We start from the raw sequence: 10,521 nt of genomic DNA, 5'->3' as shown, positions 1-10,521 counted from the left end.
TCGAGAAATGGGTCAGGCGACCACTTAGTAAAACTGCTAGACAAAAGCTCCGGGCTGAATGTCCACGACCTATTGTACCTAACAAGGTCTGTGAGACTCCTGTGGTGGACCCTAAAATGGTTCAATACTTATCTAAGTCAGGGTGGAACCCCAGAAAGGGCTTAGAGGCTGCCCTCAAGTCTTGTCAAGACAAGCACCTAGATATTTTTGGTCCTTTGGCCAAATTGTTTGAATTGGCGGCTACTGCCAAAGACAAGGGTGAGGCCGTTGACCCGGATACCCTCTTAGGCTGGATCCAGAGGGCTATATGTATTGCGGGCAACGTTAACACCTCATTTTGTATTGAGAGGCGTAAAGCCATTCTCTTAAAAGTGGAGCCTAAGTTGGTTAACCTTGCCCTTACTGAATCGGGCAAGGATGCTCAGGGGCTATTGTTTGGAGATTCTTTCATAAAAGAACTTGGGAGGTTTGTAGGGGCTTTCACTGCGTTAGATAAGGCCCAATCCTCTATGAGACGTGTCTTCGACAATCGGGTTTCCACCAGGGCCGGCAGATTCAGGGGCCGTCTGGCCGGCCGTAACACCTTTAGTTCATCACGAACTTCCAGAGGCTCTTTCTCTCAACCCCCTCCTACCAGGATGGACAACTTCCGACAGTACAGACAGGTTTCACCATTTTTCCCGTCAAGAGCCAGACCATGGCGCTCACGAGGTTCGGGAAGAGCACAGCGACGTCCCTATGGTGAGTACACATATAACCATCCCTTCTTCCCGTCTTCTGGTGGGAGGTCGTCTCCGTCATTTTTTCCCTGCTTGGGAAAATCTCACGGCAGACGTGTGGGTCCTCAATTGTGTTCGGGGTTACGAAATAGAGTTGATAGATATTCCGTACCAGCCTGTTCTTCCGTCTCCTATTATGTTCTCCCCTCAAGACCAGATTTTGATAGAGACAGAATTGTCAAATTTATGGGAGAAAGGTGCTATAGAACTCGCCAACGCAGAGTCGCCAGGTTATGTAAGCAACATATTTCTGGTTCAAAAGAAGGGAGGCGGCTTTCGTCCAGTGATCAATCTCAGGTCACTAAACGCTTTAGTTCGTTACAGACATTTCAAGATGGAAGGAATCCATCTCCTTCGAGACTTACTTTTACCAAACGACTGGATGGTGAAGTTGGACTTACAAGACACGTATCTCACTGTACCCATGGCAGAAACGTCGCGGGACCTGCTCCAGTTCTTTTGGAAGGCACGGAGATGGCGTTTTACATGTCTTCCTTTTGGGCTTTCATCAGCTCCGTGGTGCTTCACCAAACTGCTACGGCCTGTGGTGGCTTGGCTTCGTATGCAAGGAGTAAGGCTTATCATCTACCTGGACGATCTCCTGATCATGGCCCAGGACCAGCAGACGTTGTTGTTGCACCTTCAGTTGACAATTACCCTTCTGGTGGATTTGGGCTTCCTCATCAACGAGGAGAAGTCATGTATGACGCCTGCCCACAGGATGGAATTTCTGGGTTTCCTAGTGGACGCGGAATCAGGGTCCCTCAGTCTACCCTCTGCCAAGATCCGTACTATTCGCAAGGAATTGACCCGGGCTCTCAACCGCCCTTTCATTTCTATTTGTTACCTTGCCAGGATCATGGGATTGTTAACATCATCGATCCAGGCGATCTTTCCTGCCCCGTTGCACTATCGAGCTCTTCAACGTCTGAAGATAGCTCACCTCCGCGAAGGGGCTTCTTACGCAGATCTCATTTCCTTGGACTCGGACACACGGGACGAATTGCGATGGTGGATCAAGAACCTGGAAGCGTGGAATGGCAGAGCCATTATGGGTCCGCAACCGGAGTTCACCATAGACTCGGATGCCAGCCTTCATGGTTGGGGTGCTCATTGCGAGGGATTCACTACGGGAGGCAGTTGGTCTCCAGGGGAAACCAGGCTCCATATCAATTGTTTGGAACTTCTGGCAGGATCGTTTGCTGTTCGCAGTTTTTCGAAAGATTGCGCCAATGTTTGTATCAGACTCCGGATGGACAATGTCTCGGCAGTCCGATACATCAACCACATGGGGGGTACCCATTCCAAGGCATTGGCGATTCTGGCGTTGGATTTCTGGCACCACTGTCTTCTCAGGAACATTACCATCCAGGCCGAATACTTACCGGGTCTGCACAACACGGTAGCGGATTGGTACTCACGATACCTGCGGGACTACAGCGACTGGAAATTGGATCCGACGGTGTTCCTTTCTATCGCTTCTCTTTGGGGCCCTTTATGTACAGACCTGTTCGCCTCCAGACTCAACGCTCAGCTCCCGAGGTTCTTCAGCTGGCGTCCGGACCCGGAAGCTGTGGCAGTAGAGGCGTTCGCGCAGGATTGGACGGGAAACCTCCATTATGCGTTTCCCCCCTTTTCCATGATCCCTCGTACCCTACTTCAAGTCAGACGTCAAGGGGTTCAGTTGGTGATCATTGCGCCACTATGGAGGTCGCAACCGTGGTTCCCTTCTCTGTTGGAAATGTCGATAGACCACCCCAGGTTGTTGCCAACGTCACTCTTCCTTCTACGGAATCCGGAGGGTCATCCTCATCTGTTCTCCTCGATTATTGCCCAGCTTTAAACTTGCAAGAGGAGCCTCCGTGTCTTGTCATAAAATTACATGATTTTGCTATTTACATGACGAAAAGTCATGATTTTATTAAAGACACGGAGGCGAGTATTGCTTCCCTCCCTTCGTCTGATTTTTCCTCGTTCACTCCCGATGATTGGTTCTGGTATGGGTAAGTGTTGGGTGCATACTCATATGATCAGTTTAATTATTTCTCTTTTCATTACATCTTTGATTGTGTATGATGTTCTGTATCCTCATTGTCAGTTTTGTATTTGTTGCCTATGCCGTATATTTCTGTTTGGTCCGCTGGTATTAACCCATGGATCGCCTACTATTTCTTGTTTCTTCTGCAGCCTAAGTGGATTCCAGGATGTTTCTTTGTTCTACGTTTCTCCCAGATGTGGATTTCGGGACCTTGACGTTCGTGTCTGACTGCTGGTTCCAAGTTTCTTCACGTTCGCCAGCCAAAGAAAGAGGAAGTTTTGGAGGAGGAGTTTGGCGTTATGAAGCAGTCTGTTGTGGGATTGGTTGTTGGAGTCACATGTTATACTATATATTTTTTCTCTTTGTACCTTTATTCATGTTTTCTTGCGGCTATTTTATCCAGTAAAGAAAGAGTTAAGCAATACTCGCCTCCGTGTCTTTAATAAAATCATGACTTTTCGTCATGTAAATAGCAAAATCATGTAATTGTCATCAAAAGGGAATCAACTAAAGTACTTACCTCGCCACTACGTTTTGTACCAACTTCCTTCCGCTGGAAAGCGCAAAGTAAGGATTTTACTCTTACAATGGGTATTGGGGTTTCATTTGCAAAGGTGGAAATCCAGCAGAGCAATCAAAAGCACTACTGGAAAGCCTCCCCGTCAGGGAATCGAGCCCCAGTCTCCCGCGTGACAGGCGGGGATACTCACCACTATACTAACGAGGACTAGCTGTGGGTGCGGCTGCTCCCGAAAGCCCTAAAAGCTGTATCAGTGACTTTCGTTAGATTTAAAGAGTGTCTGGTGCAAGGTTTGTACACTGCAAAAGCTCACGCACATTTTAAGACTGTATTGAAAGGAGAGAATAGAAGTGACTGGCTTGTACCGGGATGGAACTCGCGACCTTGCCATTATTATTTCCCGTACAATTGCCCAAAAATTTGTATTGTCATCATCAAAAAAGCTACTAATGGACAAGCTGTATCGTTAAAAAGGTAAAGGGTCTCTACCCCCGGGCTTGCCCCAGCTTGTGAAAAAGAGGACGAGTGCTAGTTAGAGATCTTACCATATCTCCCGGCATAGGCAATCAGGCTTGCGAGACGTATTTAATGCTATCCATCCGCAACAGATTCAGAGGTGGACAGCGCAGAGTAAGAAGTTTACTCTATACTAAGGAGGACTAACTGCAAGCACGTGCTCCAAAAAGCCCTAAATCCTGTATCAGTAGCTTTCCTTAGCCAGATGCAATGTGCGTACGGGACAAGGTTTGCACGTTGCAACAGCTCATGTTAAGACTGTGCTGAAAAGAGAGAAAAGAACCAACAGGACCATACGGGGATTGAACCTGCGACCTTGGCATTATTATTTCCAGTACAATTGCTTGAAAATTTGCATTGTCATCAAAAGGGAATCAACTAAAGGACTTACCTCGCCACTACGTTTTGTACCAACTTCCTTCCGCTGAAAAGCGCAGACTAACTGCAAGCACGTGCTCCAAAAAGCCCTAAATCCTGTATCAGTAGCTTTCCTTAGCCAGATGCAATGTGCGTCTGGGACAAGGTTTGCAAGTTGCAACAGCTCATGTTAAGACTGTGCTGAAAAGAGAGAAAAGAAGCAACAGGACCATACGGGGATTGAACCTGCGACCTTGGCATTATTATTTCCAGTACAATTGCTTGAAAATTTGGATTGTCATCAAAAGGGAATCAACTAAAGGACTTACCTCGCCACTACGTTTTGTACCAACTTCCTTCCGCTGGAAAGCGCAGAGTAATTATTTTACTCTTACAATCGGTATTGGGGTTTCATTTGCAAAGGTGGAACTCCAGCAGAGCAATCAAAAGCGCTAAAAGAAAGCCTCCCCGTCAGGGAATCGAACCCCGGTCTCCCGCGTGACAGGCGGGGATACTCACCACTATACTAACGAGGACTAGCTGTGGGTGCAATTGCTCCTGAAAGCCCTAAAAGCTGTATCAGTGACTTTCGTTAGATTTAAAGAGTGTGTGGTGCAAGGTTTGTACACTGCAAAAGCTCACGCACCTTTTAAGACTGTACTGAAAGGAGAGAATAGAAGCGACTGGCTTGTACCAGGATGGAACTCGCGACCTTGCCATTATTATTTCCAGTACAATTGCTTGAAAATTTGGATTGTCATCAAAAGGGAATCAACTAAAGGACTTACCTCGCCACTACGTTTTGTACCAACTTTGCACCTTTTAAGACTGTACTGAAAGGAGAGAATAGAAGTGACTGGCTAGTACCGGGATGGAACCCGCGACCTTGCCATTATTATTTCCCGTACAATTGGCCAAAAATTTGTATTGTCATCATCAAAAAAGCTACTAATGGACAAGCTGTATCGTTAAAAAGGTAAAGGGTCTCTACCCCCGGGCTTGCCCCAGCTTGTGAAAAAGAGGACGAGTGCTAGTCAGAGAGACCTTACCATATCTCCCGCCATAGGCAATCAGGCTTGCGAGACGTATTTATTACTATCCATCCGCAACAGATTCAGAGGTGGACCGCGCAGAGTAAGAAGTTTACTCTATACTAAGGAGGACTAAGTGCAAGCACGTGCTCCAAAAAGCCCTAAATCCTGTTGCAGTAGCTTTCCTTAGCCAGATGCAACGTGCGTACGGGACAAGGTTTGCACGTTGCAACAGCTCATGTTAAGACTGTGCTGAAAAGAGAGAAAAGAACCAACAGGACCATACGGGGATTGAACCTACGACCTTGGCATTATTATTTCCAGTACAATTGCTTGAAAATTTGCATTGTCATCAAAAGGGAATCAACTAAAGGACTTACCTCGCCACTACGTTTTGTACCAACTTCCTTCCGCTGGAAAGCGCAGACTAACTGCAAGCACGTGCTCCAAAAAGCCCTAAATCCTGTATCAGTAGCTTTCCTTAGCCAGATGCAATGTGCCTATGGGACAAGGTTTGCAAGTTGCAACAGCTCATGTTAAGACTGTGCTGAAAAGAGAGAAAAGAAGCAACAGGACCATACGGGGATTGAACCTGTGACCTTGGCATTATTATTTCCAGTACAATTGCTTGAAAATTTGGATTGTCATCAAAAGGGAATCAACTAAAGGACTTACCTCGCCACTACGTTTTGTACCAACTTCCTTCCGCTGGAAAACGCAGAGTAATTATTTTACTCTTACAATCGGTATTGGGGTTTCATTTGCAAAGGTGGAACTCCAGCAGAGCAATCAAAAGAAAGCCTCCCTGTCAGGGAATCGAACCCCGGTCTCCAGCGTGACAGGTGGGGATACTCACCACTATACTAACGAGGACTAGCTGTGGGTGCAATTGCTCCTGAAAGCCCTAAAAGCTGTATCAGTGACTTTCGTTAGATTTAAAGAGTGTGTGGTGCAAGGTTTGTACACTGCAAAAGCTCACGCACCTTTTAAGACTGTACTGAAAGGAGAGAATAGAAGCGACTGGCTTGTATCAGGATGGAACTCGCGACCTTGCCATTATTATTTCCAGTACAATTGCTTGAAAATTTGGATTGTCATCAAAAGGGAATCAACTAAAGGACTTACCTCGCCACTACGTTTTGTACCAACTTCGTACCTTTTAAGACTGTACTGAAAGGAGAGAATAGAAGTGACTGGCTTGTACCGGGATGGAACTCACGACCTTGCCATTATTATTTCCCGTACAATTGCCTAAAAATTTGTATTGTCATCATCAAAAAAGCTACTAATGGACAAGATGTATCGTTAAAAAGGTAAAGAGTCTCTACCCCCGGGCTTGCCCCAGCTTGTGAAAAAGAGGATGAGTGCTAGTCAGAGAGACCTTACCATATCTCCCGCCATAGGCAATCAGGCTTGCAAGACCCAGCTTGTGAAAAAGAGGACAAGTGCTAGTCAGAGAGACCTTACCATATCTCCCGCCATAGGCAATCAGGCTTGCGAGACGTATTTATTACTATCCATCCGCAACAGATTCAGAGGTGGACAGCGCAGAGTAAGAAGTTTACTCTATACTAAGGAGGACTAAGTGCAAGCACGTGCTCCAAAAAGCCCTAAATCCTGTTGCAGTAGCTTTCCTTAGCCAGATGCAACGTGCGTATGGGACAAGGTTTGCAAGTTGCAACAGCTCATGTTAAGACTGTGCTGAAAAGAGAGAAAAGAAGCAACAGGACCATACGGGGATTGAACCTGCGACCTTGCCATTATTATTTCCAGTACAATTGCTTGAAAATTTGGATTGTCATCAAAAGGGAATCATCTAAATGACTTACCTCGCCACGACGTTTTGTACCAACTTCCTTCTGCTGGAAAGCGCAGAGTAAGGATTTTACTCTTACAATCGGTATTGGGGTTTCATTTGCAAAGCTGGAAATCCAGCAGAGCAATCAAAAGCACTAATGGAAGGCCTCCCCGTCAGGGAATCGAACCCCGGTCTCCCGCGTGACAGGCGGGGATACTCACCACTATACTAACGAGGACTAGCTGTGGGTGCGGCTGCTCCCGAAAGCCCTAAAACCTGTATCAGTGACTTTCGTTAGATTTAAAGAGTGTCTGGTGCAAGGTTTGTACACTGCAAAAGCTCACGCACCTTTTAAGACTGTACTGAAAGGAGAGAATAGAAGTGACTGGCTTGTACCGGGATGGAACTCGCGACCTTGCCATTATTATTTCCCGTACAATTGCCCAAAAATTTGTATTGTCATCATCAAGAAAGGAATCGAACCCCGGTCTCTCGCGTGACAGGCAGGGATACTCACCACTATACTAACTGTGGGTGCAATTGCTCCTGAAAGCCCTAAAAGCTGTATCAGTGACTTTCGTTAGATTTAAAGAGTGTGTGGTGCAAGGTTTGTACACTGCAAAAGCTCACGCACCTTTTAAGACTGTACTGAAAGGAGAGAATAGAAGCGACTGGCTTGTACCGGGATGGAACTCGCGACCTTGCCATTATTATTTCCAGTACAATTGCTTGGAAATTTGGATTGTCATCAAAAGGGAATCAACTAAAGGACTTACCTTGCCACTACGTTTTGTACCAACATCCTTCCGCTGGAAAGCGCAGACTAACTGCAAGCACGTGCTCCAAACAGCCCTAAATCCTGTATCAGTAGCTTACCTTAGCCAGATGCAACGTGCGTACAGGACAAGGTTTGCACGTTGCAACAGCTCATGTTAAGACTGTGCTGAAAAGAGAGAAAAGAACCAACAGGACCATACGGGGATTGAACCTGCGACCTTGGCATTATTATTTCCATTACAATTACTTGAAAATTTGGATTGTCATCAAAAGGGAATCAACTAAAGGACTTACCTCGCCACTACGTTTTGTGCCAACTTCCTTCCGCTGGAAAGCGCAGACTAACTGCAAGCACGTGCTCCAAAAAGCCCTAAATCCTGTATCAGTAGCTTACCTTAGCCAGATGCAACGTGCGTACAGGACAAGGTTTGCACGTTGCAACAGCTCATGTTAAGACTGTGCTGAAAAGAGAGAAAAGAACCAACAGGACCATACGGGGATTGAACCTGCGACCTTGGCATTATTATTTCCATTACAATTGCTTGAAAATTTGGATTGTCATCAAAAGGGAATCAACTAAAGGACTTACCTCGCCACTACGTTTTGTGCCAACTTCCTTCCGCTGGAAAGCGCAGACTAACTGCAAGCACGTGCTCCAAAAAGCCCTAAATCCTGTATCAGTAGCTTACCTTAGCCAGATGCAACGTGCGTACAGGACAAGGTTTGCACGTTGCAACAGCTCATGTTAAGACTGTGCTGAAAAGAGAGAAAAGAAGCAACAGGACCATACGTGGATTGAAGCTGCGACCTTGGCATTATTATTTCCAGTACAATTGCTTGAAAATTTGGATTGTCACCAAAAGGGAATCAACTAAAGGACTTACCTAGCCACTACGTTTTGTACCAATTCCTTCCACTGGAAAGCGCAGAGTAAGGATTTTACTCTTACAATCGGTATTTGGGTTTCATTTGCAAAGGGGGAAATCCAGCAGAGCAATCAAAAGCGCTAAAGGAAGGACTCGCTGTCGTGAAATCGAACCCCGGTCTCCCGCGTGACAGGCGGGGATACTCACCACTATACTAACGAGGACTAGCTGTGGGTGCGGCTGCTCCCGAAAGCCCTAAAACCTGTATCAGTGACTTTCGTTAGACAGATTTAAAGAGTGTCTGGTGCAAGGTTTGTACACTGCAAAAGCTCACGCACCTTTTAAGACTGTACTGAAAGGAGAGAATAGAAGTGACTGGCTTGTACCGGGATGGAACTCGCGACCTTGCCATTATTATTTCCCGTACAATTGCCCAAAAATTTGTATTGTTATCATCAAAAAAGCTACTAATGGACAAGCTGTATCGTTAAAAAGGTAAAGGGTCTCTACCCCCGGGCTTGCCCCAGCTTGTGAAAAAGAGGACGAGTGCTAGTTAGAGATCTTACCATATCTCCCGGCATAGGCAATCAGGCTTGCGAGACGTATTTAATGCTATCCATCCGCAACAGATTCAGAGGTGGACAGCGCAGAGTAAAGAGTTTACTCTATACTAAGGAGGACTAACTGCAAGCATGTGCTCCAAAAAGCCCTAAATCCTGTATCAGTAGCTTTCCTTAGCCAGATGCAACGTGCTTATGGGACAAGGTATGCAAGTTGCAACAGCTCATGTTAAGACTGTGCTGAAAAGAGAGAAAAGAAGCAACAGGACCATACGGGGATTGAACCTGCGACCTTGGCATTATTATTTCCAGTACAATTAGTTGAAAATTTGGATTGTCATCAAAAGGGAATCAACTAAAGGACTTACCTCGCCACTACATTTTGTACCAACTTCACACCTTTTAAGACTATACTGAAAGGAGAGAATAGAAGTGACTGGCTTGTACCGGGATGGAACTCACGACCTTGCCATTATTATTTCCCGTACAAGTGCCCAAAAATTTGTATTGTCATCATCAAAAAAGCTACTAATGGACAAGCTGTATCGTTAAAAAGGTAAAGGGTCTCTACCCCCGGGCTTGCCCCAGCTTGTGAAAAAGAGGACGAGTGCTAGTCAGAGACACCTTACCATATCTCCCGCCATAGGCAATCAGGCTTGCGAGACGTATTTAATACTATCCATGCGCAACAGATTCAGAGGTGGACAGCGCAGAGTAAGAAGTTTACTCTATACTAAGGAGGACTAACTGCAAGCACGTGCTCCAAAAAGCCCTAAATCCTGTATCAGAAAAGAAGCAACAGGACCATACGGGGATTGAACCTGCGACCTTGGCATTATTATTTCCATTACAATTGCTTGAAAATTTAGATTGTCATCAAAAGGGAATCAACTAAAGGACTTACCTCGCCACTACGTTTTGTACCAACTTCCTTCCGCTGGAAAGCGCAGACTAACTGCAAGCACGTGCTCCAAAAAGCCCTAAATCCTGTATCAGTAGCTTTCCTTAGCCAGATGCAACATGCGTACGGGACAAGGTTTGCACATTGCAACAGCTCATGTTAAGACTGTGCTGAAAAGAGAGAAAAGAAGCAACAGGACCATACGGGGATTGAAGCTGCGACCTTGGCATTATTATTTCCAGTGCAATTGCTTGAAAATTTGGATTGTCACCAAAAGGGAATCAACTAAAGGACTTACCTAGCCACTACGTTTTGTACCAATTCCTTCCACTGGAAAGCGCAGAGTAAGGATTTTACTCTTACAATCGGTATTTGGGT

The 10,521-nt window shown here is 45.8% G+C and overlaps 2 non-coding genes across 2 annotated transcripts; both read right to left on the bottom strand.

Moving 5' to 3' along the window:
- Nucleotides 1-4,674: 4,674 nt before the first annotated feature.
- On the bottom strand, nucleotides 4,675-4,746 carry TRNAD-GUC (transfer RNA aspartic acid (anticodon GUC)). The gene has a single exon. It is a non-coding gene; the product is annotated as a tRNA-Asp (tRNA).
- Nucleotides 4,747-7,205: 2,459 nt separating this feature from the next.
- TRNAD-GUC (transfer RNA aspartic acid (anticodon GUC)) lies at nucleotides 7,206-7,277 on the bottom strand. The gene has a single exon. It is a non-coding gene; the product is annotated as a tRNA-Asp (tRNA).
- Nucleotides 7,278-10,521: the final 3,244 nt, after the last annotated feature.

The sequence above is a fragment of the Sceloporus occidentalis genome, unplaced genomic scaffold (genome assembly GCF_023333645.1).
Source record: "Sceloporus occidentalis isolate IW3139 unplaced genomic scaffold, rSceOcc1.0.p SCAF_22, whole genome shotgun sequence".
In the NCBI taxonomy this organism is placed as follows: Eukaryota; Metazoa; Chordata; class Lepidosauria; order Squamata; family Phrynosomatidae; genus Sceloporus; species Sceloporus occidentalis.
The sequence above is the reverse complement of the archived record's forward strand: the minus strand, read 5'-3'. Positions and strand labels throughout refer to the sequence as shown.